The 26,732-nt window shown below is 36.4% G+C and overlaps 1 long non-coding RNA gene across 12 annotated transcripts in view; it reads right to left on the bottom strand.

The window, feature by feature from the left end:
* LOC111557992 overlaps window positions 1-26,732 on the bottom strand; it is a 474,951-nt gene that overhangs the window by 447,812 nt on the left and 407 nt on the right. For all 12 annotated transcript variants that reach the window (XR_006590782.1, XR_006590783.1, XR_006590776.1 and 9 more), the window contains exons 2-3: window positions 26,335-26,567; window positions 4,665-4,768 (exon numbers count right to left, since the gene is read on the bottom strand). This is a non-coding gene — a long non-coding RNA (uncharacterized LOC111557992). The remainder of the gene's footprint in view (window positions 1-4,664; window positions 4,769-26,334; window positions 26,568-26,732) is intronic.

The raw sequence follows: 26,732 nt of genomic DNA, 5'->3' as shown, positions 1-26,732 counted from the left end.
CATTTTTTAAACCTAGATAACTACTTAATACTCAACTAAAATTTAGCTGGGGAGATAGAGCCTGATGTTCAGTGAGGCATTAACACTAAGAAGGATTCCAAGGTGCAGGTTATGTTTTATTTCTTGATCAAGGTGCTAATTACACAGGTATTACTAAGTTATAAAAATTCATTGAGCTGTACACTTGCAATATGTGAATCTTTGTGATCAAAGAAACTTTGTGATCAAAGACACATCATGTCCTCCAGTCAACTGCCCCATGAATTCAGTCTCTCCAAAAAGCTATAGTATCAAATTCCTATTTGATCAAGATCATCTCAGCTTCACACATACTTGTTTTTCAGCTTTTCAAGCTCAACTATTCAAGGGAGACTCAAGTTAGACACATTAGAGCAATAGAACAAAACGTTTGGGTCTCTCATAACATAGTTTATAACAATGACAATTATTTCTATTTTAAAGACCTACAAAACTATTTTTTATTTTTATTTTTTGTTTTTTTTTCAAAACTATTTTTTAAATAGTCCTGAAAATTAAGATATTTTATTTCTAGAAAGACCTACTAAACCATAATTCATGAACATTACTCTTTAATAGTCACAAAGTAGTTTGTGAAAAATACAGAAGATTGAGTACAATATTTCATTGGTAGAGGGCACTCAAAATATGTGCTGTTGATAGCAAAGGCAAATCAAAAGATATACTAAAACACTGCTGAAACTAATTATGAAAGATCATAATGGGAAAAAGACTGAGACTCATGTATGAATTCCAACTTTGTAAGACACTATTAGATGATATACCTCTCTTAAAGTCTAAGAGATGCAAAAGTCTTAAAGCTATAGTTATTCAAAATTCTGTATAAGCTTGCTATTTCTGTAAGGTGGAATGATAGCTCAGCATCAGCTTAGTCTACTGTATCCACTACTAGGAACCTTAGAGGGTTCCCTTCCTTCCTTCCCGCCCCCCCCGCAAAGTTTATCTGCTTTGAGAGAGAGAGAGAGAGAGAGAGAGAGAGAGAGCGAGCGAGCGAGCATTGCATGAGCAGGAGAAGGGCAGAGAGAGAAAGAGAATCCTAAGCAGGCTCTGAATTGTTACCACAGAGCTGGGGCTTGAACCCATGAACTGTGAGATTATGAGTATAGCTGAAATAAAGAGTCAGAGGCTTAACTGGCTGAGCCACCCATGTGCCCCTCCCTTCCTTTTTATGAGACACAGGTTACACAATTGTGGGATTAAAAAGGCAAGAGCCAAAACAAAAAAAAAAAAAAGAAAGAAAGAAAAAGTACACTTTCAAATTCACACGTACAGGGGCACCTGGGTGGCTCAGTCAGTTAAGTGTCTTAACTCTTGATTTCGGCTCAGGTCATGATCTCACAGTCAGGAGACCAAGGGCAGAGTCAGCCCAGCTCTGCACTAGGCGAGGAGCCTGGTTAAGACTCTCCCTCTCCCTCTGCCTCTGCCCCTCCCAAGTACACACACACATATGTGTGTGCTTGCTCTTGCTCAAAAAAAATTTCACATGTACAATTTTATACATATCACAAAAATCTCAACATTTTGATAATTAGCATACGAGGCTGAGGCAAGTAGTAACTGCCTTCATTTCTTCAAAAAAATTCACTTACTTTTTGTTTGCCTAAATTATCAAGTAGACAAACCTCAACTGAGAATGTCTAAAAGGCACAGAAAGTAATGTTTTTGGTTAGTATTTGCTTCTGTTAATAATACAACAACAATTTTAAATCTGACTCCAGTAACAGAGCATTCTTCTTCCAAAATGAACATTTACATAAGCCACTATAGCTTAGAATATAGTGGGTCAAAATTCTGAGAAAGAAAAATGGTTAAATTCGGTCTTAACCTTTCAGTTTAAATAAAAATTTTTATGCTTGTCTAATATTAATGTCTGTGCAATGCTCATTTTTACATTTTAAAAGTTATACCTTTTAAAATGTATTTTTAGCAGATGAGCAGCCCAAAGTAATCAGCCCAAAGTTCACATCAGTTCCTCTCTAACATTAACCAATATTTCAAAGGAATCTTCTCTAGATTTAAAAGAGAAGCCTAATATTTCCAAATAACCAAAAGTTGAATGAACTCTTAACTATCAGCAATATGAAATTGCCATTATTCTAAGTCAAAACAGTTAAATCATGGTAATTTCATGTGGCTTACCCTAACAATAGTTCTTTACACAGTTCCAACTCTATTCTAGAAAAAAGCAAATACACACAAAAAAATGTTTACATCATGTGCAAATACATGTAAAAAATGTTTCCAAACAAACAACTAAATGCGATTGTACAAAGAAATAAAAAAGGTGGGTTTTAAGAAAATGGGAAAAAAATCAGGTAGTTCAACAGGTTACTGAAATCCTGGTGGTGATCGATAAATCGACTTCTGCTTCACTTTTTATGAAGAGGCTGTACTTAGCAAATCACTATGTAAGCTGCCTCAATAACAGCACTCCTGCTATCAGGTTTACTTGCAATGATTCCAACAAAGAAATTAATTTCTTAGATGACAAGAAAAGGTTATCTGAAACAGGGAAAACACAGGAGACTGAGCTTTCTGCTAATAAAACAGACAAATATCAGTCTAGGCACTGAATTCAGAGCTGTTTTATGCTCTGCAAGATCTGAATTCCCTATAGTCTAACTACTACCATTACTTTAGACACATACACATCTACCTATACACACATACCCATATTATACACACACACACACACACACACACACACACACACACACACACACACACACGCCCCTCTTCACCTGTTTTAGCAAGGTTCCTAGTCACAGCACAGAAACTTCCATGATTTAGAAACCAAAGCCTGGGCAAACTAAGATTGTTAATTACCGTAATCTACAGCTACACCTTGCATGTGCACATATGTGTATAAATAAATAGATCAACACTCACCCAACCACATCTCAAACTCCCAAGAATGCTTTTCTGAAACTATAGTGAACTTACTAACTCTTCAGAAAATAAGTAGTGCTATAAAATTATCCAATAACTTTAACTTGCTTTATGACTACATCAATTAACTATGTAACTGGCAGTGATCAAATCTGAGAACTTGGAAACTGCCATTCATCACAAATCATCAGACATATTCTTTCCACAAATGTTTCAGGCTTAAATCATATTTATAGAGTTAAGCATTACCATTGACAACTTCTTATAATTATTCTATGCTGTAAATATGAGGAAAATCTCTGTGGCATTCCATAGGTCCAAATATCAGCTTCATTACTTACCAGTGATGTACCTTAGGAGAAAATGCTTAACCTTAATTCTTTATTTCCTAGTGTATTACATAGGGATAATAGTACTTACCTCATAGCGATTTTCCTGAGTATTAAATGAGGCAATGCATATAAAATCTTAGTACAATACAGTAGCATGAAATTAATTCTCAATAACATTACTACGATAGTTGCTAATAGTATTATTGTACAGTTAAGAACTGTGCTTTGAAGGTAGCAGTCATCTATTCCTGTCTTCTTTGGTGGAAACATTTTCTATTAAAAATAATTTATTTCCTTTTATAATATTTAGATTTCCAGAATTATTTTCTTCTTTTTTTTTTTTTAATTTTTTTTTCAACGTTTATTTATTTTTGGGACAGAGAGAGATAGAGCATGAACGGGGGAGGGGCAGAGAGAGAGGGAGACACAGAATCGGAAACAGGCTCCAGGCTCTGAGCCATCAGCCCAGAGCCTGACGCGGGGCTCGAACTCACGGACCGCGAGATCATGACCTGACTGAAGTCGGACGTTTAACCGACTGCGCCACCCAGGCGCCCCCAGAATTATTATTTCTGACTGTAAAAACTATGAGAATCTTGAGCAGTTTAAAAGAAAGAATGCTCTTTATAAAATTACTTCTTTATATGGAATTTCTTCCCATTATTGAATTTCAAAATCAGATGTAATAGTGCAAGTAAAGAATAAAAATCAGGGCTTCTTGCCCTGTAACTTTAATAAACTACCATATTTAATGGGCTAAAATGCAGATGATAGTTTTATCTGTGCTAAAAAGAACAAGTGTTGGGGTGCCTGGGTGGCTCAGTTGGTTGAGTGTTCAACTTTGGCTCAGGTCATGCTCTCATAGTTTGTGAGTTCAAGCCCTGTTTCAGAATCTGTGCTGACAGCTCAGAGCCTAGAGCCTGCTTTGGATTCTGTCTCTCCCTTGCTCTCTGCCCCTTCCCTGACCATGCTCTGTCTCTGTCTCTCTCTCTCAAAAATATACAAACATTAAAAATTTTTGTTTTAAAAAGGAAATAGTAAAAGAAAAAAGTATAAACATGAAATCAAAATAGAGTCAAATTAGATTTTAAAGTTTGAGGAAACCAAAATCTAACCCAAAGCCCTCATGTTATAAATAAGACCAAAAAGGTGAGCTGTCCAACATCACATGGCCAGAATCAGAGACGTTACAATAAATCAGGTCTCCCGCTACCTACTCTAATTATATTTTCATTATACTTTTCTCCAAATCATAAGTTAATATCATGAAACAAACTCCTATTCCAAAATTTCTAATAAAAATCATCTTTAAATACACAATGATAATTAAGAGGTGTGATGAGAAGGCCGAGGAAAAATAACTAGTATAATGTAGTGGAAAATATACTTTGAAGTCAAACAGACCTTGTTTCAAACGCCAGCTCTGTCACTCCTTTATGCTGTGTCAATGGGCAAAGTACTTACTCTGAGCTTCAGGTTATTCACTTGTAAAATGGGGATAATGTCACCTAGAACAAAATAAATAGATATAAAAAGGGTTAGAATTATACATATAACACAATCCCAACAACAGTTGGGAGTCACACTTACCTATATCTGAGTCCCAACACCACAACTTACTTGTTGTTTGTCCAAGTTATAGAACTTCTTTGAGCCTGTGAAGTACTTTAACACAGAATATGGCACATAATAAAAGTGAAGAGTTTCAGTATTATTAGTATTACATATAAATCTGCTGCCACTTAGTGGGTAGTGAATCATAAAAACAATGAACACTACTACTGATAACAAAACACCTGCTTTTATAGGTGAAACAGATGAACAAAGCCAATGTATTACATAAAAATTGATGTTACCTAAAATATGCCCATACCCTGAAATGTATAAAAACTTCCTAAGGCTGAGATTAAATGTCAAATTCAAAAAGAATAAAAATTAAAATCTATCAAGTAAAGAGTTATTCTGTAGTGATATTTTTAAGAAAACTGTGGTTTCCAGGGTTTGGGACTTTAGAATGCTCAGTTCATAAGTCAGGAAAATATAGTATGAAGTCAGAAGTTAGGCAATAGTAGAAAGTTTTCAAAGTATGAAATAAAGCTAAAATTATAGCAATGATACATTGAAAATCTGTAGAGGATTGTGTACAGAAGAACCTGTCAGCTTTGGAAGACTGTATCTACTATGACATGGTTTTCATAAACCCCTAAACAAAAATATAATAAAAGAAAAAGAAAGTGGAAATCAACATTCAACACATTCAAATTTGAAAGAACCAATTCCCAGGTGATGAGAAAAGATCTCTGAAACTGGATGAAAAGACCTGACTCTTAAATTCAAAGGGAAATTAAAACCACATAGTTTATACAAAACAGCATGAAAAAAAAATACATGAAGGAATAATTTGGTTTTCAGCTTCCTCTTTACATCAATTCTATTTTTAGATAAGATACAGTGGTTTAAAATGCTACCATGTCTTTAAGTTCCATTTGGTAGGGAAATACCTGTGTTGGCTTTGCTACTTCTAAAGGTAAATAGGAGGTTTTGCATTTAAGTTACAATGTGGACTACTTCAGAGTAACCTCATGCCAAAATGGCACATTTCTGAGGGATGCAAAGGTATTCAATAAAAAGCTTTTAAAGGCATATTTTTAAACTTGCAGCAGGAAAGCTTTTCTGTGTCAAGACAGTAATTCTTTTAACAGCATTGATCAAAATGTCATTCTTTTATGAGTGTACAATACCTTTTAATGGCATACAACAAGCCATTAGGGTTATACACCTCTGTATAGCAGACAGCTTACTGGAAAAAAGGGAACACTGGCCAAGATATAGTCAGTAGGTTTTATGCTTCTAATAAGGAATCCTTTCTCCTCTAACTGCTTCATTCTCAAGTCCCCAACTGGAATTATCCAAAGATTAAATGTAAGCTCTCTTCACTTCTATAATTTAGAAGCTCTTTCACAGAGGCCTAAACTGCAAGGTCTAAACTTTATCTTTGTGGATACTATAGGGTGGTCTTGAAACCAGTCTCTCACCCAGGGTCAGTGAGAAATTATTCATGAAGATTAGAAAAGAATGATGGTTATATTTACTTTGCTACTTTCTGGGGAAAGAAGAAAGTCAATTAAAAAAATGTTATGAGACAATCAGTTTTCATATTTATTTACAAAGCCAAACACTAAAGGAATATTAAAGTTACATATTACTCTACCACAAAATATCTCTTTTCATCAACTAATAGCGATTAGGTAATCTTTCGTAAAAGGAAACTAAAAATCATCTTGGGGTGCCTGGGTGGTTCAGTTGGTTAAGTGTCCCTGCTCTTGATCTTAGCGCAGGTCTTGATCTCACAGTCCTGAGTTTGAGCCCCACATGGGGCTCTGTGCTGGGTGTGAAGCTGACTTAAAAAAAAATCATCTTGAAACAAGTCCTTCACTTCAGCCTATTATTGCTTAGAGGAAGAAAATAAATTCTGAAAGTATTTAGAAAATTTAAACACATGAGTATACAAACTCATGAAAAACTTCCACCAATTTACCAAATTTTTAATCACCCAGGAAATGGAGAGGTAAGGAGTTGTACAAAAATAGAAAGGGGGACTATTCCTGCTTTTCATGTTAAACCTTTACTTACTTTCGCTATTAAAGCAAACATGACTTAGGTACAAGTAAATTCTTGGAATTACAGAACTATCCCAGATAAATTGATTGTAGCATAAATCCTGACCTTTGGAAAATTATTTAAGGGCTTCATAGAGTCTAAAGAATGTTAGCAGTAATACTTACAATCCTGCACCAAAAAGTAAAACTCAACTTTACAGGCAATGCCAGACGCATTTCAAAACCTTTTGCATAAAAGCAAAGTTTAGAAACTGTCTCCTTTTAAAACTATGAGTGTATGGATGTGTGTGTGGTAGCACAGCGGGGGGGGGGGGGGGGGGGGGAAACCAGTGACAAATAAAGGGAAGTTCTTATTAATGGCTTTCTAAATTCTGTAGTCAAACAAAAAGTTTTGTTTCAGGCAATATGGAGAATCAGAGTATTTACAACAACTCCATTACTGAAAACAATTAAAACTGCAGGGTAATATACAAAAATGCCTTCTTAAAAGCATCCTACTTGATAAAAATAGTAAGAAGTAATCAACTCAAAGTTAGTGAAAGTGCAACTCAGAAATGCTAAGTACTGAATCTGCTTTTGCTTTTGAGAAAATTTGGTCAACGATTTTGACCAAAGTTAAAACTTATAAATCTTATTTGGGATGAGGATTAGAAAACAAACATGAGCAGCGCCTAAGAGTCTAACTGGAGACTCTCCTCCCATTAAGCTGGGAACTCAAAGGGTTACTCCCCTCAATGTATAGACGATCAGGAATCTGGGCCTAAGGGACAGCAAGGAAAGTTGTCTTGGCAATGAGGAAAGCAAGGAAAACATAAAACCACAAGGAGTTGTAGACACAACCCAGCACTCATGTAAATATATATGCTAAATTCATATCACCAGAATGGGCCCCAAAATAAATAAATAAGTAAACATAAAGTGGTGCACAACTGATAGTATCCCCAGGAGCCAAACTGCAGCAAACACAAATGTTATCGGACTCTTAAATACATAAGTAAACAAGGCGCCATGAAAGAGAACCAGCAAAAACGAACCTATGAGGATTTCATTTCTTGGGAGATTATACACATTTAATAGATGTAAAAAAAATTTTAAAGTGTAAACATATTTCACAGCACAGAAAAAAATAAATGACCTAGAATGTTCAAAAGATGCATATACAAATTAAATACATAATAATTAAAATTTAAAACTCAGTAGAGAGGATAAGACAGATTACCTCAAAAGAAACTAACTTTTTCAATAAAAAGAACTAGAAAAACTAAGTAAAATATGTAAAACGACTAAGCAAAGGCACAGGGGAGCTACCAAAAGCAGCCAAGAGATACAAAAGAGAAGTACATAGAAAGAAGCTCAACTTTGAGGATCAGTTTTCTTAAGTCATTTGCCAATTCTCAGTCAGGAGGCTGAGAAGCTAAGTAGAATTGTTAGCACTCACAGACGGCAGTGTGGGGAGAGGGTTTGTGTGGAAGGGGATAATTTCTGAGATTGGGTACTGCTAGTGGTAAACCAGAAATGTATTAGAAGAATGAAACCCAGCTATATACCAGCTCAATCTCAGGTTGTATTACATATAACTGTCTCTAACTACCTATCAGAAACAAAACAAAAACAAAAACAAACAAAAAACCTCCTTGGGAAAAGTTGTTATTCAGATCTTCAAAATATCACAATCAATGTCAAAGGGCCACTTGGGTGGGTCAGTTGGTTAAGCAGGTGACTTCGGCTCAGGTCATGATCTCACAGTTCAAGAGTTCAAGCCTGCAAAGGACTCTGTGTTGACAGCTCAGAACCTGGAGCCTGCTTTAGATTCTGTGTCTCCCTCTCTGTCCCTCCCCTTCCCGCCTGCTGTTTCTCTCTCTGTCTCTCTCTCTCTCAAAAATAAACACTAAAAAAATGTTTTTAAATATCACAAGCAATGTCTGATATTCCATTGACCATTACTAAGCCTATCAATAGACAAAACCACACTAAAACTTAAAAGAAGAAGATTACAGAATACACAGGTACTGATAATTCCAGTACTGATATTCCACCTGGAATTATCAGTACCTGTATATCCCAGACTCAAAAATATCTTTAATATGTTCAAAGAAATAGAAGAGGACCCCAATTTCCTATAAAATAAGAACTACCACCTAAATCCAAGATCTCCACATAACTTTAACAAAACTGTAAAAATTAAAAGGGAGTGAAAAAAAAACCTCAAAATCCACATCTACACCATAACCAAGAGACAAAGACTAGCATAAACATCAAATACACATAAATAGAGAAATGAACAACAAATTCCAGCAACCATTTCTGGAACCATGCTTTAAAAAGAGAGATAAATGAAAATTATGTATAAGAGAAGAGAAGGTGGCAAAATACAGATAAAATAAGCACCAGGAAATGGGGAAGTCCTTAAAACATGTCTAAGACCTGTTAGATCAAGTACTAGATACTGTGGAATCAAAAAGAAGAGGTTTGCAATCACAAGAAACAGCAGTGACAGTCTTGGGGAAGCATCACTTCTGGGGGAGACTTAGAAGTACTACTTCTTGGATGCTTGGTGGTAAAGAGAAAGAACAATAATGGTCCTACAGATATATAAAAAAAAGCACAAAATTAGAGATAGGTCAAACCCTGTCACCCTCCTAAACAAATGCACCATAGATTCAAGATACCGCACTTCATTATACTAACAGAATAGAGTGCTTTTCAACTAAGAAGCCTTGTAAACGCTCTAGCCATTTTCTATATAAACTATTATTGCTGGTAAAGAAAAAATTAAATTTTATAACTGATCATAAAACAGCTGGCAACAACTGTAAAAAGACTTATAAAAGAATACGGAACATAAGAATGAAAGAAAACTCTTCAGCTGATAAACACATCTTGAAAGAAAGCAAGAAAGGAAGGAAAGGACAAGACAAGACAGACACACGCCTGGGTGGCTCAGTTGGTTGAGTATCTGACTCTTGATGTTGGCTAAGTCATGATCATAGAGTCACGGGATTGAGCCCTGTGTTGGGTTCCACACTGAGTGTGGAGCATGCTTGGGATACTCTCTCACTCTCCCTCTGCCCCTCTCCTCTTGTCTCCTCTTCTTCTTCTCTCTCTCTAAAACAGAAACAAAAAAAGAAAAAAAAAGAAAGGCAGTCATAAGGTAGAGATAACTATTAAAATACCTCAACCTGATTTGTGTTGTTAAACAGTGTTTACAAATATTGGGGAAAACCTTCAAATAAAACATTTAATAATTCAGAACCGAAATGGGTCTCATATCTTCACATCAGGAAGATGTGAAATGAGAGGTAACTGGTCTATAAAAGAAAGTGAGAAGAAAAAGACAAAAATCATTTTAGAAATGAAGAATAAATTATAAATTACTCAACAGAGAATAGGCTTGAATGAAAATATAGTAAGGGATATTGGATGAAAACAGCAAAAGAACAAAATGAAGAAACACTGTAATAAGAATCAGGGAGAAAGTGTTAATATACAAGAAAGAGAAAGAGGATCCAACACACATAAAATTGTGGAGCTAGTATTTAAAACTTGAATACAAAAAAAGAACTAGAAATAAGAGAAGACATGAATCTATACATTAAAAAGGCCTATGAAAAACCTGGGCAATTGACACAAACACTGAATTCTGGGATGTATGCAATACATAATTAGATCTGAAAGGTGCAACTGGGGATGCAAATCCCCACACCCCCCACAATTGAGACATATGGCTCCCAGTTACTTCTGACTAGTCACATAGCCCATTGTTAATATTAAAGAAACCTGTAAAACCGCCTTAGTAAATAACATAAAATTGTCTCCTCAAAAGTCTGTGGCATGCTGTTCTGCTTGAGATAACAAATATAATGTTCCATGTTTGCAAGAAAAGTAGTAATATTTTGCAGCTTAGTAATAGTTACAGGATATAGAACATTTGCCTTAGTACTCTAAAGATACATTACTAATGCAAACCGTGGAGAGTATTTTGTAGTTCCGGGACTCTAAGCAGAATGACTAGTCTCCTGATGCAGAATGACAACCTCACTATAACAATCACATTAAAACCAGATAGGGAGATGACAGAAGGAACAAGAGGATCAAGAAAGGAAATATTATAGGACCTAGTTCATCAGCATGATCCAAGGCCCTGAGACATTACCCTGATTTTTCAACCTTTAAATACTTCTGGTTGTAATTCATCAGGAAGTTCAAGATTTTTCAAATTAGTTCCCTGTTGTCCTAAAAGATAAAGAGCCCATCTTTCTTCACTGTAAAAACTCAGTGTCAGTTTTTACTGGATTGCTGCTCACTGGGTGGATAAACTCTCATTTGGTTTAGTTACAGAGTAAGAAAAAAAAACTCTGAGATCATTTACACAGGAAGCAAAATCAAACTGGTATCAGACTACTCAGCAGCAACATACAAAGAAAGGTGATAGGAGGGTGGGAATCAAGGTATGCTATTTAAACTAACAAACCAAACAATGAAATTGTAAGTAAGCAAAAAGAGGATAAAAAAATTAATGGCATTATAAGTACTACCACAAAAATAGCCACTAGAACAAAAATATAAACCTTCTAGAATATCAAAGAAAAAACAAAAAGAGGGTGAAGTAAAATATATACTACATAAGAGAGAAGATGTAATACATATGATAAATATATATACACAATGTCAGTATAAAAACAGCACATAAAGACTTATCTTACCTATTTTTAAGTAAGATACTTTCAAATTGATTTACAGAGCAAAATTCAACTCTTCGATGTATTGCAGAAACTCATCTAAAATAATGTGATTCAAAAAGCAAAAATATAAGGGATAGACAAAGCTCCTTGTTCAAGACAAATGAAAACAATAAGAAAGTCAGTGTTGTAATTCTGATATTAGACATGGCAGAACTAAGGCCAAAAAACATTACATACTAAAAAACAACATTTGGGGCACCTGGATGGCTCAGTCGGTTAAGCGGCCGACTTCAGCTCAGGTCATGATCTCACGGTCCATGAGTTCCAACCTGGCGTCGGACTCTGTGCTGACAGCTCAGAGCCTGAAGCCTGTTTCAGATTCTGTGTCTCCCTCTCTCTGACCCTTCCCCATTCATGCTTTGTCTCTCTCTGTCTCAAAAATAAATAAAATGTTAAAAAAAAATTTAAAAAAAACAACAAAACATTTTATGACCTAAAGCCACATTCAAAATAAATATAACAGTTATGACTATCTACATGCTAAATAACACAGCAACTACTTTGATAACATGAATCAAGGAAAATAAAAATGCAAGAGGAAAACCAACAGAAGACATCAATATACCTAAACTCAGTATAAGACAAATGAAAAATATTTTTTAAAAATCTGTGGAAGACATGAACTAAACAAAACTATATCAATATCTACATCTTTAAACTCCCATAACAAATAATTTCCTTTTCAAGTGTACAAGAAACATTCACATTGACCAAATATTCTAAGTCTCAAAGAAACTTTCAATATGTTCCATAAAGTAGAAACAACATAAGCAGTATTCTCCAATCATAGAGGTAGAAAATTAAAACAAAATCAAAAGTGCTTTTCACATGGTAGTTTTAGAACTATCCAGCAAAGTAAGTCCTCAATGAAAGGGGAAAGTAACTTGACACACTAAATAAAACTGTAAAAATTGAAGACAATACCAAATGTGGGAAGAGATGTAGAGCAAGCGAAACTTATACAATACAGAGGGAACTGTAAATTGGTACAACTACTTTAGAAAACTCTTTGGCAATTTTTACTAAACTTAAACAGATCCCTGCTGTATGACCCAGCAATTCTTCTGCTAGACAGACTGACAGACACATACAGATATATGTACATATATACACATAAAAAAGACTAAGTGTATATGTCTCTAAAATGACATGTATAGGAATATTTATAGCTTGATAGCCAAACAACCTCAATGTGTATAAACAAGAAAACTATTATAGTATATTCACACAGTGCAATCGTGCACACAATGAAAAATATAAATGACACCATGTGTTATTTTAAGTAAAAGAAACTAGACACAAAGTAGCACATACTTTTTGAATAATTTTTTTTGTTAATCATAGTTTTTTAATATAATTTATTGTCAAATTGGCTTACATACAGCACCCAGTGCTCATCCCAACAACTGCCCTCCTCAATGCCCAGCAACTGTTTTCCCCTTTCCCCCACCCTCTCCATGCACCCTCAGTTTGTTCTTTGTATTTAAGAGTCTCTTGTAGTTTGCCTCCCTCCCTCTCTGTTTGTAACTATTTTTTCCCCTTTCCTTCCCCCATGGTCTTCTGTGAAGTTTCTCAAGTTCTCAAGTTCTTTCTCTGTATGACTTATTTCACTTAGCATAATACCTTCCAGTTCCATCCACATTGCTGCAAATGGCATGATTTCATTCTTTTTCATTGCTAACTAGTATTCCGTTATACATATAAACCACACCTTCTTTATCCATTCGTCAGTTGATGGACATTTAGGCTCTTCCCATAATTTGGCTATGGTTGAAAGCACTGCTATAAACATTGGGGTACAAGTGCCTCTATGCATCAGTACTCCTGTATCCCTTGGGTAAATTCCTAGTAGTGCTATTGCTGCATCATAGAGTAGATCTATTTTTAATTTTTTGAGGAACCTCCACACTGTTTTCCAGAGCAGCTGCACCAGTTTGCATGCCCACCAACAGTGCAAGGGGGTTCCCCTTTCTCTACATCCTTACCAGCATCTGTAGTTTCCTGATTTGTTCATTTTAGCCCGCTGACAGGTGTGACGTGGTATCTCAGTGTGGCTTTGATTTGTATTTCCCTGATGAGGAGTGACGTTAAGCATCTTTTCATGTGTCTTCTTTGGAAAAGTGTCTATTCGTGTCTTCTGCCGGTTTCTTCACTGGATTATTTGTTTTTTGGGTGTTGAGTTTGGCAAGTTCTTTATAGATTTTGGATACTAGCCCTTTATCTGATATGTCATTTGCAAGTATCTTTTCTCATTTCATCGGTTGCCTTTTAGTTTTGTTGATTGTTTCCTCTGCAAAATAGCACATACTTTTAAATGAAGTTCAAAATCAAGTAAAACTACTTGATGTCAGCCAGAGAATTTAGGCAAGAAACAGAAATAAAAGACATCCCAATTGTAAAATAAATAAAATTATCTCTGTTCACAATTGATGTGATCTTTTACGTAGAAAACCTTACAGATCCCACAAAAAATTTTTAGAATAAATGAATTCAGCCAAGAAGTTGGATACAAAGTCAACACACACAAGTTAGTTACATCTACACACAATGAACAATCTAAAAAGGGAATTATGAAAACAATTTCATTTATAATAGCAAAAAAAGAACAAAACATTTAGGATTAACCAAGAAGGTGAAATACTTGTACAATGAAAACTACAAACATTGCTGAAAGAAATTAAAGAAAATAAAAATAAATGAAAACACATCTCATGCTCATGAATTGAAAGACTTAATACTATTGTGATGTCAAATACTACCCAAAGTGAGGTACAGATTCAGTGCAATTCCCATCAAAATTCCAATGATGCTTTTTGCAGAAAGAGAAAACCTCATCCTAAAATTTATATGGAATATCAAGAGACATCAAATACCCAAAACAATCTTGAAAAAGGAGAACAAATCTGGAGGGCTCATACTTCCTGATTTCAAACTTACTACAAAGCTACAGTAATCAAAACAGAGTGGTAATGGTATAAAGACAGACGTACAGGCCAATGGAACTGAATAGAGGGCCCAGAAATAAATCCAGACATGTATGTATGGTCAAATGATTGTTTTAAATTTATTTTTTATTTTTTTTGTAAATATTAAACACACCACCACACAAGCAATGGGCCAAATAAGAAAGCAAATGTGAAATCAAAATGTCTCAAGACAAAAGAAAAATAAAACACAACACCCCAAAACCTATGGAATGCAGCAAAAGCAGATGTTAGAATGAAATTTATGCTATAAATGATTGTATTTTTAAAAAAGTTTGAGGGCACCTGGGATGTTCAGATGGTTAAACGTCTGACTTTGGCTCAGGTCATGATCTTGCAGTTCACGAGTGGGGGGCCTTGTGTGGGGCTCTGAGCAGACAGCTCAGAGCCTGGAGCCTGATTCAGATTATGGGTGTCTCTCTCTCTCTACCCCTCCCCTGCGTGTACTCAGTCTCTCTCTCCCTCCCCCTCTCAAAAAGTAAAATAAACATTAAAAATTTTGTTAAAAAGAAGAAAAAAGTTTAGGGGTGTCTGGTGGCATCTGACTCTTGATTTAGGCTTAGGTCATGACCTCACAGTTTGTGAGATGGAGCCCCACATCAGGCTCCACACGGAGAACACAGCCTGCTTGGGATTCTCTTGCTCTGTCAAAAAAAAAAAAAAAAAAAAAAAAAAAAAAAGTTCAAATAAACAACATTATAGCACAAGGAACTAGGAAAAAAAAAGAAACTTGGCTGGTATTCAATAGTGGAAGGAAATAACAAAGAAAAATAGAGACCAGAATAAATGATAACATAATATTGAAAGTATTGGCCAGTTTTTCCAAAGAAATAATCAAAATAGGTAATGCTTTAACTAAATTAAGAAAAAAAAAAAGAGAAGACTCAAAACCCAAATTGACAAATGGAAGAGAAAACAATACAACAGGTAACCACAGAAATACATAGTACACTAATATATTACTATAGAGAATTATATAATAACAAATCAGATAACTTCAGTCAAATGACTTCTGACAAGAGTAACAAGACCATACAATGGGGAAAGGACAGCTCTTTCAATAAATGGTGCTGGGAAAATTGGATATCCCCATGTAAAAGAATAAAACTGGATCCTTACCTAATCATACACAAAAATTAACTCAAAATGGATCAAAGATCTAAATGTAAGACCTAAAACATAAAACTTAGAAGAAAACAGAGCACAAACTTCATAACATTGGATTGGGCAATGATTTCTTGTATAGGACACCAAAGAAACAGGTAACAAAAGAAAAGACATACAAATTAAACTTCATGAAAATTATAAAATTTGTGCAACAAAAGACACTATCCACAAAGTAAAAAGGCAACCCATAGAATGGAATATTTGCAAACCATTTATCTGATAAGGAATTAAAATTCAAAATGTGAAGAGAATTTCTGAAATTCAACAACAAAGAACAACCCAATTCAAGAATGGGCAAAGGACTTAAACGGATATTTCTCCAGAGAAGATACACAAATGGCCAATAAGCACATGAAAAGATGCTCAACATCACTAACCACTAGGGAAATGCAAGTCAAAGCTATGAGAATACCAACTCACACCCATTAAAAGCACAACTATCAAAAAACAAACGAACAAGGGGGAAAAATCCAGAAAATAATAAGTGTTGGTGAGGAAGTGGAGAAATCAGAACTCTCAAAATTGTTGGTGGAAATGTAAAATGGTACAGCAACTATGGAAAACAGTATGGTAACTCCTCAAAAAATTAAAAATAGAACTTCCATATAATCCAGAAATTCCACTTCTGGATATGTATGTGTATATGTATATTTTACACAATAAAAAATTTTGAATAAAACCTCATTGATGCTGATAATGAGAATTGTGGTTATCTCTGGGAAGATGGGTGGTAATGACTGGGAATACACAGGAAAATATAGAATGCTGAGAATGTTCTGTATCTTGATCTGGATGTATATATTTATAAAGAAAACCATAAATTTTTTTTCCTGAACTATACACTAAGGATGAGTGCATTTGACACTCTTCACTAGATGTCAAACAACCAAAGCAACAAGAACAGTTATGAACAGACCCTTCATTAAAAAAACAATTCCAGGGCACCTGAGAGGCTCAGTCAGTTAAGCGTTGGGCTCTTGATTTAGGCTCAGGGTTGTGAGACGGAGCCCTACATTGGGCTCCGCACTGGGCATGGAGCCCACTTAAGATTCTCTCTCTCTTTCTTTCTCTTCCTCCTGCTCATGGGAATGCTCTCTCTCAAAAAAGAGGTAAATAAATGTCTAAAAACATAAGGTAATATATTCAGTCCCATTAGATACCAAGGAAAGGCCAATTAAACTACTACTAAACTGTTACAAGATTAAGTACTATTTAACTGATTGATCAATCATATCAACCAATATACTATTTGTTAGAGGGAAAACTGGTACAACCATTTTGGAAAACTGTGATGCACCTAGTAAGCTAAAATATAACATTCTCTCAAAAAGTTGCTTGGCTTATTTATTTTATTTTAATCAGGTCCTTAGTCCAGGAGCCACAGTTCTTTTCTAGACATGCTTAGGTTTTTAGGTATCTTTTTTCATGACCCCATAGTTTCTATCTTTCTTTTTAATTATGAACATCTTACTTGCCCTATCAAGGATGGAGAGGCAGAGACTTTTCCGTAAGATTCTGTTTAATTGAAAGAAATTGAATAGATACCATACCTCCAATAATTGAACTTCACTCTGTGACATCTTAACTTGGAGGTTTTATCAATGGGTGTAAAGGTCAAGGCCTTGATTTGAACCTTGCTAAAAGTTCAATTGGCATTTGTCATTCAAAGCCTTTATTGATTTTTTTTTAGAAGGTAGATTAAAAAACAATTACATCTCTCAAAATTATTGTCTTTTTAAATTACCTTTTAATTACCTTTAAATTTAATTACCTTTAAATTACCTGTTTTTAAAAAATGACAGTTCCTCTCTGAGCTCTTCCTTCCTGTAATGCTTTCTAAATGTAGCCACCAGCAACCAACACTTGTCCTAGAGCTACAAAGTTAGTACATAATCTGCATCAAACATTGATAGTTAAAAAAACAAAAACAATAACCAAAAAACTCTAGGTTTCATGTAAGAGTTTATCCTTTGGAAAAGTTGATTGACCTGCATCTTATTACATCCTGCCTGTTAACACAGATGCTAATACAATAAGCCTAACAGCAATGGAAAAGAGCTATTCAAATACCAATCTACCACCCATTACCCCAGTTTCATTTATATAAATCTACAACTATGAAACATATTTTGGAACTTACAGTATATCCTTCAGCAAAAGCAAATTGTCATTCTAATTTTTGGATCTCAAATATAACTCAATCAGATATAGTAGGGCAAAATGGATCTAGAGGTTTAAGTGATTAACTACATTGTACTTTTGTGTAAAATTCATAGGTGGAAGGTAGACAAATTTAAAAATCTTCTCCCTCATGTTTAACAGTGTAGGAACTTACTATATTTAATGCCCTTCACATTGAAATGCCACAAAACCAAGTGCAGTTACACCTTCCATTTGTCCTACAAGAATAATTAAACACAATAAAATGAAAGTATAATGAAATCTTTGTACAATGTTATCAGGTCACCCTCAAACAATTTGACCTGAATATGGCTTGTCTAGCTAAGTCAATCTGTCATTCACAAATCAATCCTCCTTTCTTCTGCCCCATAATACTCCATAAACAACAACAACGAGAGAGAGAGAAAAAAAAATCTAGTAATAAAAAATGAAAAGTCCCTGCTACACACTGAGGAAATCCAATGAAAAGCTGAGAGTAGTCTTAAATATTACATTTCTTTTAAAACACTTAGGGGAAATAAACAAATGTATCTATTCTATCAAAAGCCCTTACAGAAATCAAAAACTTTCAGGTAGAAGAGCATATTAATTACTATTTAAATAGTAATTCTTCATTTAAATTTCATGGCTATAAGCCATGATACGTTATATGTTGATGACATTTAGCCACTCATCATATAATGCATTAGGGAATTGCAAATTAAAACAATGAGACACCACTACACGCTTATTAGAATACCAAAAATTCAAAACACTGACGATACCAAATGCTGGTGAGGCTGTGGAACAAGAGGAACTCTCCTTCATTGCTCAGAAATGCAAAATGATACAACCATTTTAGAAAAGAGTTTGGTGGTTTTTTACAAAACTAAATATACCCTTATTATATAATCCAGCAATCATGCTCCTTGGTATTTACCCAAAAGAGTTGAAAAATCATGTCCACACAAAAACCTACAGATGGATGTTTATTGCAGCTTTATTCATAATTGCCCATATTTGGAAACAACCAAGATGTCCTACAGTAGGTGAATGGATAAAGCCTATAGTCTTACAGCTCCCCACCCCCCTTAATTGCTTCTGGACACTAGACATTTCCCATTTATATGGCATACACACTTTTTTTTTTGGAAGTGAGAGCATTTTAGGTTATCTTTCCTTCCATAATGCAGGAACAAGAAATATGAAAATTTTCTGAAAAATAAAAACGGGATTTACGCCATTTTGAGATATATTTTATCTTCCATAGGATCTCATTTTAATTATAAATTTAGTTATAATCTTAAATTCCTAAAATTTTCTTTTTGTGTTAGGTAATATTAGACTTATTTCCTACCACAACACCTGAGTTTTTATTAACAGTAATTTGACTTGAAGATGGCGGCGAAGGAGAACGCTGGGCTCACCGCGTCCTGCTGATCACTTAGATTCCACCTCTACCTGCCTAAATAACCCAGAAAACCACCACAAGACTAGCAGAACAGAGTCTCTGGAGCCAAGGGCAGAGGAGAGGCCCACAGAAGAGGGTAGGAAGGGCGGCGAGGCGTGCGCGCTACACGGACTGGTGAGAGGGAGCCGGGGCGGAGGGGCAGCCCGCCAGGCAAGCAGAGACACCGAGTTTGGCTTGCAAAAGCAGAGGGGCCGGACGGAGTGTGTTCGGACAGCCAGCAGGACTTAACATCTGGAAGGTTATAAGTTAATAGCTCTGCTCGGAGAGCGGGAAGGCTGGAGGACAACAGGAGGGAGAGTTGCTGAGCCCCAGGACGACAGAGCTCAGTTTGGCGGGGAACAAAGGCGCTCACCAGCGCCATCTCCCTCGCCCATCCCCCAGCCAAAATCCCAAAGGATACCAGTTCCTGCCAGGGAACTTGCTTGCACCGCGCAAACACCCAACGCTGTGCTTCTGGGGATCCACACCTCCTGAGGCGGTCTGACTCCCTCCTGGTGCCGCAGGGCCCCTCCTGAAGCGGATCACCGAAGGAAAAGCGAGCTGAGCCTGCCTCTCCCGCCCCTGTACACCTTGCTGATCCACCCCAGCTAATACACCAGATCCCCAGCACCACAAGCCTGGCAATGTGCAAGTAGCCCAGACGGCCACACCACCCCACAGTGAATCTCGCCCCTAGGAGAGGGGAAGACAAGGTACACACCAGTCTGGCTGTGGCTCCAGAGGTGGGCTGGGGCAGACATCAGTTCTGACTGCAACCCTGCCCACCAATGCAAGTTATTCAAGACACCACAGGGGAAGTGCCCTGCAGTTCTGCACCACTCCAGGGACTATCCAAAATGACAAAACAGAAGAATTCCCCTCAAAAAAACATCGAGGAAATAACGACAGTTAACAAACTGATCAAAAACAATTTAAACAATATAACAGAAAGTGAATTTAGAATAATAGTCATAAAATTAATCTCTGGGCTTGAAAACAGTATAAAGGACAGCAGAATCTATTTCTACAGAGATCAAGGCCTAAGGAACAGCCAGGAGGAGTTAAAAAATGCTATTAATGACCTACAAAATAAAATGGAGATGACCACAGCTCAGATTGAAGAGGCAGAGGAGAGAATAGGTGAACTAGAAGATAAAATTATGGAAAAAGAAGAAGCCGAGACAAAGAGAGATAAAAAAAAATCCAGGAGTATGAGGGGAAAATTAGAGAACTAAGTGATGCACTAAAGAGAAATAATCTACGTATAATTGGTATTCCAGGAGGAAGAGAGAGGGAAAGGTGCTGAAGGTGTACTTGAAGAAATAATAGCTGAGAACTTCCCTGATCTGGGGAAGGAAAACGGCACTGAAATCCAAGAGGCATAGAGAACTCCCTTCAGACGTACCTTGAATCGATCTTCGGCACCACACATCATAGTGAAACTGGCAAAATACAAGGATAAAGAGAAAATTCTGAAAGCAGCTAGGGATAAACGTGCTCTAACATATAAAGGGAGACCGATAAGACTCGTGATGGATCTCTCTACTGAAACTTGGTAGGCCAGAAAGGAATGGCAGGAAATCTTCAATGTGATGAACAGCAAAAATATGCAGCTGAGAATCCTTTATCCAGCAAATCTGTCATTTAGAATAGAAGAAGAGATAAAGGTCTTCCCAAAAAAATAAAAACTGAAGGAATTCATCACCACTAAACCAACCCTACAAGAGATCCTAAGGGGGATCCTGTGAGACAAGGTACCAGAGACATCGCTACAAGCATGAAACCTACAGACATCACAATGACTCTAAACCCGTATCTTTCTATAATAACACTGAATGTAAATAGACTAAATGCACCAACCAAACGACATAGGATATCAGAAGGGATAAAAAAACAAGACCCATCTATTTGCTGTCTACAAGAGACTCATTTTAGACCTAAGGACACCTTCAGATTGAAAGTGAGGGGATGGAGAACTATTTATCATGCTACTGGAAGTCAGAAGAAAGCTGGAGTAGCCATACTTATATCAGACAAAATAGACTTTCAATTAAAGGCTGTAACAAGAGATGAAGAAGGGCATTATATAATAATTACAGGGTCTATCCATCAAGAAGAACAATTATAAATGTCTATGCACCAAATACGGGAGCCCCCAAATATATAAAACAATTACTCACAAATATAAGAAACCTTATTGACAAGAATGTGGTAATTGCAGGGGACTTTAATACCCCACTTACAACAATGGATAGATCATCTAGACACATGGTCAATAAAGAAACAAGGGCCCTGAATGATACATTGGATCAGATGGACTTGACAGATATATTTAGAACCCTGCATCCCAAAGCAACAGAATATACTTTCTTCTCGAGTGCACATGGAACATTCTCCAAGATAGATCACATACTGGGTCATAAAACAGCCCTTCATAAGTATACAAGAATTGAGATCACACCATGCATACTTTCGGACCACAATGCTATGAAGCTTGAAATCAACCACAGGAAAAAGTCTGGAAAACCTCCAAATGCATGGAGGTTAAAGAATACCCTACTAAAGAATGAATAGGTCAACCAGGCAATTAGAGAAGAAATTAAAAAATGTATGGAAACAAACGAAAATGAAAATACAAGAATCCAAACGCTTTGGGATGCAGCAAAGGCAGTCCTGAGAGGAAAATGCATTGCAATCCAGGCCTATCTCAAGAAACAAGAAAAATCCCAAAGACAAAATCTAACAGCACACCTAAAGGAAACAGAAGCAGAGCAGCAAAGACACCCCAAACCCAGCAGAAGAAGAGAAATAATAAAGATCAGAGTAGAAATAAACAATATAGAATCTAAAAAAACTGTAGAGCAGATCAATGAAACCAAGAGTTGGTTTCTTGAAAACATAAACAAAATTGATAAACCTCTAGCCAGGCTTCTCAAAAAGAAAAGGGAGATGACCCAAATAGATAAAATCATGAATGAAAATGGAATGATTACAACCAATCCCTCAGAGATACAAACAATTATCAGGGAATACTATGAAAAATTATACGCCAACAAACTGGACAACCTGGAAGAAATGGACAAATTCCTAAACACCCACACGCTTCCAAAACTCAACCAGGAGGAAACAGAAAGCTTGAACAGACCCATAACCAGCGAAGAAATTGAATCAGTCATCAAAAATCTCCCAACAAATAAGAGTCCAGGACCAGATGGCTTCCCTGGGGAATTCTACCAGACATTTAAAGCAGAGATAATACCTATCTTGTCAAGCTATTCCAAAAAATAGAAAGGGAAGGAAAACTTCCAGACTCATTCTATGAAGCCAGCATTACTTTGATTCCTAAAGCAGACAGAGACCCAGTAAAAAAAGAGAACTACAGGCCAATATCCCTGATGAATATGGATGCAAAAATTCTCAATAAGATACTAGCAAATCGAATTCAACAGCATATAAAAAGAATTATTCACCATGATCAAGTGGGATTCATTCCTGGGCTGCAGGGCTGGTTCAACATTCGCAAATCAATCAATGTGATACATCACATTAATAAAAGAAAAGAACCATATGATCCTGTCAATTGATGCAGAAAAAGCATTTCACAAAATTCAGCATCCTTTCGAAATAAAAACCCTCGAGAAAGTTGGGATAGAAGGAACATACATAAATATCATAAAAGCCATTTATGAAAAGCCCATAGCTAATATCATCCTCAATGTGGAAAAACTGAGAGCTTTCCCCCTGAGATCAGGAACACTACAGGGATGTCCATTCTCACCGCTGTTTTTCAACATAGTGTTGGAAGTTCTAGCATCAGTAATCAGACAACAAAAGGAAATCAAAGGCATCAAAATGTGCAAAGATGATGTCAAGCTTTCACTTTTTGCAGATGACATGATATTATACATGGAAAATCCGATAGACTCCACCAAAAGTCTGCTAGAACTGGTACATGAATTCAGCAAAGTCACAGCATACAAAATCAACGTACACAAATCAGTTGCATTCTTATACTAATAATGAAGCAACAGAAAGACAAAGAAACTGATCCCATTCACAATTGCACCAACAAGCATAAAATACCTAGGAATAAATCTAACCAAAGATGTAAAAGATCTGTATGCTGAAAACTATAGAAAGCTCATGAAGGAAATTGAAGAAGATTTAAAGAAATGGAAAAACATTCCGTGCTCATGGGTTTGAAGAATAAATATTGTTAAAATGTCAGTATTACCCAAAGCTATCCACACATTCAATGCAATCCCAATCAAAATTGCACCAGCATTCTTCTCAAAGCTAGAACAAGCAATCCTAAAATTCATATGGAACCACAAAAGGCCCCGAATAGCCAAAGTAATTTTGAAGAAGACCAAAGCGGGAGGCATCACAATCCCAGACTTTAGTCTCTACTACAAAGCTGTAATCATCAAGACAGCATGATATTGCCACAAAAACAGGCACATAGACCAATGGAATAGAATAGAAACCCCAGAAATAGACCCACAATAGTATGGACAACTAATCTTTGACAAAGCAGGAAAGAATATCCAATGGAAAAAAGACAGTCTCTTTAACAAATGGTGCTGGAAGAACTGGACAGCAACATGCAGAAGAATGAAACTAGACCACTTTCTCACACCATTCACAAAAACTAACTCAAAATGGATAAAGGAACTGAATGTGAGACATGAAACCATCAAAACCCTAGAGGAGAAAGCAGGAAAAGACCTCTCTGACCTCAGCCGCAGCAATTTCTTACTTGACACATCCCCAAAGGCAAGGGAATTAAAAGCAAAAATGAACTATTGGGACCTCATGAAGATAAAAAGCTTCTGCACTGCAAAGGAAACAACCAACAAAACTAAAAGGGAACTCGCGGAATGGGAAAAGATATTTGCAAATGACATATCGGACAAAGGGCTGTATACAAAATCTATAAAGAGCTCACCAAACTCCACACCCAAAAATCAATAATAATCCAGTGAAGAAATGGGCAGAAAACATGAATATACACTTCTCTAAAGAAGACATCCGAATGGCCAACAGGCACATGAAAAGATGCTCAATGTCGCTCCTCATTAGGAAAATACAAATCAAAACCACACTCAGGTATCACCTCACACCAGTCAGAGTGGCCAAAATGAACAAATCAGGAGACTATAGATGCTGGAGAGGATGTGGAGAAATGGGAACCTTCTTGCACTGTTGGTGGGAATGCAAACTGGTACAGCCACTCTGGAAAACAGTGTGGAGGTTCCTCAAAAAATTAAAAATAGACCTACCCTATGACCCAGCAGTAGCACTGCTAGGAATTTACCCAAGGGATACAGGAGTACTGATGCATAGGGGCACTTGTACCCCAATGTTTATAGCAGCACTCTCAACAATAGCCAAATTGTGGAAAGAGCCTAAATGTCCATCAACTCATGAATGGATAAAGAAATTGTGGTTTATATACACAATGGAGTACTACGTGGCAACGAGAAAGATTGAAATATGGCCCTTTGTAGCAATGTGCACAGAACTGGAGGAGTGTGATGCTAAGTGAAATAAGCCATACAGAGAAAGACAGATACCATATGGTTTCACTCTTAGGTGGATCCTGAGAAACTTAACAGAAACCCATGGGGGAGGGGAAGGAAAAACAAAAAAAAGAGGTTAGAGTGGGAGAGAGCCAAAGCATAAGAGACTCTTAAAAACTGAGAACAAACTGAGGGTCGATGGGGGGTGGGAGAGAGGGGAGGGTGTGTGATGGGCATTGAAGAGGGCACCTTTTGGGATGAGCACTGGGTGTTGTATGGAAACCAATTTGACAATAAATTTCATATATTAAAAAAAATAAAAAAAAAAAAGTTTCACATCGAAGTAAAAAAAAATTTAAAGCCATTCTTCACATCATACACAAAACTAATTTTCAGGTGAACTAAACTTCTAATGTGAAAAAATAATGCTGGAAATAGTTCAGAAGACAATGTACAATGGACATGTTGGTGGAATTTCACATTAAAAATCATTTCAATATAAAACATCCAAAAAATTAAGGCACATAAATTACTTTAAGTGGTAAGAATTTTTCTACTTTTTACGTTAATTCAAGAAGACTCTGGATACAATCAAAATCTTGTCAACTTATTTCTTGTATACCTGTGTACCCACATACTACCCTCACCTGTGGAGGGCTTTCCTAACACTTTAAAAAGCATTTCAGTGACTTCTCTAAAATTCTTAAACCAATGCTCATTTAAAAGTGTTGCTACTAATGCAACTGCTTCAGACTTCTCAATCCCCACTTCCTTCAGAACTTAAGTCTCAAAACAACTCAGAACCTAAATGCCTTTTTTTTTTTAAATAAAACACTTATGTATTTTTGCTACTTAACTAAAAAATAGAAATAAACTTTTAGAACTGGACTGGAGTCCTATCGACATCCACACTTCCAAGTGGACTCTAAAATTCCCTGACATTTCTATAAAATTTGTGTGGGCATCAATCATATTCTATACAAAACCTCCAAGGTTTTTCTTGGTTCTTAGAGGGGACTACGTCCTCCTTCCCACCAAAGTTAAGAACCTCCGTTCTAGAGGCTGGGCACTCGACAAGTTAAATTTTCAAATTAGAAATCGAGGATTTTCATAGTCATAGACAGGAGATGTTAAGGAAAGCTGTCCATTTCTACCATAAAACTCCTGAAATGGTCCCGAATCTCACCTTGACATTAAATACATGGGGGAGTGGGGGGAAATCATGTCATTCCAGACAAAGAAGGTAAAATTTACTGAAGAGGTTTTAACCAGTCGTTGCTTTTGTTTGAGATCAAGCCTCAGAGTCTAACTGTACTCCAACACATATATGAAATGCATGTATCGATGGGTCCGACCAAGAAAATAACCGTGTTTTTGATATGAATCCATCATCATTCAGAGTCAGCAACTGCAACAATAGTTAACTTACATTTCTGTGGTGCTTTATAGAGCGCTGTCACGTGCGCTCTCCACGTGACCTTCACTACATTCCCACTTAGGATAATTAGCACAGCAGCATCCTCTTTCTCGATGAGGAAAGTTCTGGATTCAGTTTGTGAGGTGCGGGACGCTCACCAACCTCTGCCAAGGAATTTTTTCCAGAGACAAAGGAAGATGTAATGTTTCTTTATGATACTGCTGGTGAGGGAGACGAGGATAGAACTGTGGAAGACATCAGTGGGGAATAAAGTGTAGTTAGTGGTAGTTGTAAGCACGTCAGAGCTGGAGAGTGGTTTCTGGGAGAGGCACTAAAATAAGAGAGAAGATGGCCTTAGGAGGAGCCTTCCTTCAGGGGGCGACTGAACGGGGGCAGACGTGCAGTCTCTG

The sequence above is a fragment of the Felis catus genome, chromosome E2 (assembly GCF_018350175.1).
Source record: "Felis catus isolate Fca126 chromosome E2, F.catus_Fca126_mat1.0, whole genome shotgun sequence".
In the NCBI taxonomy this organism is placed as follows: Eukaryota; Metazoa; Chordata; class Mammalia; order Carnivora; family Felidae; genus Felis; species Felis catus.
Note: the sequence above shows the minus strand (reverse complement) of the source record. Positions and strands in the feature narration are given on the sequence as shown.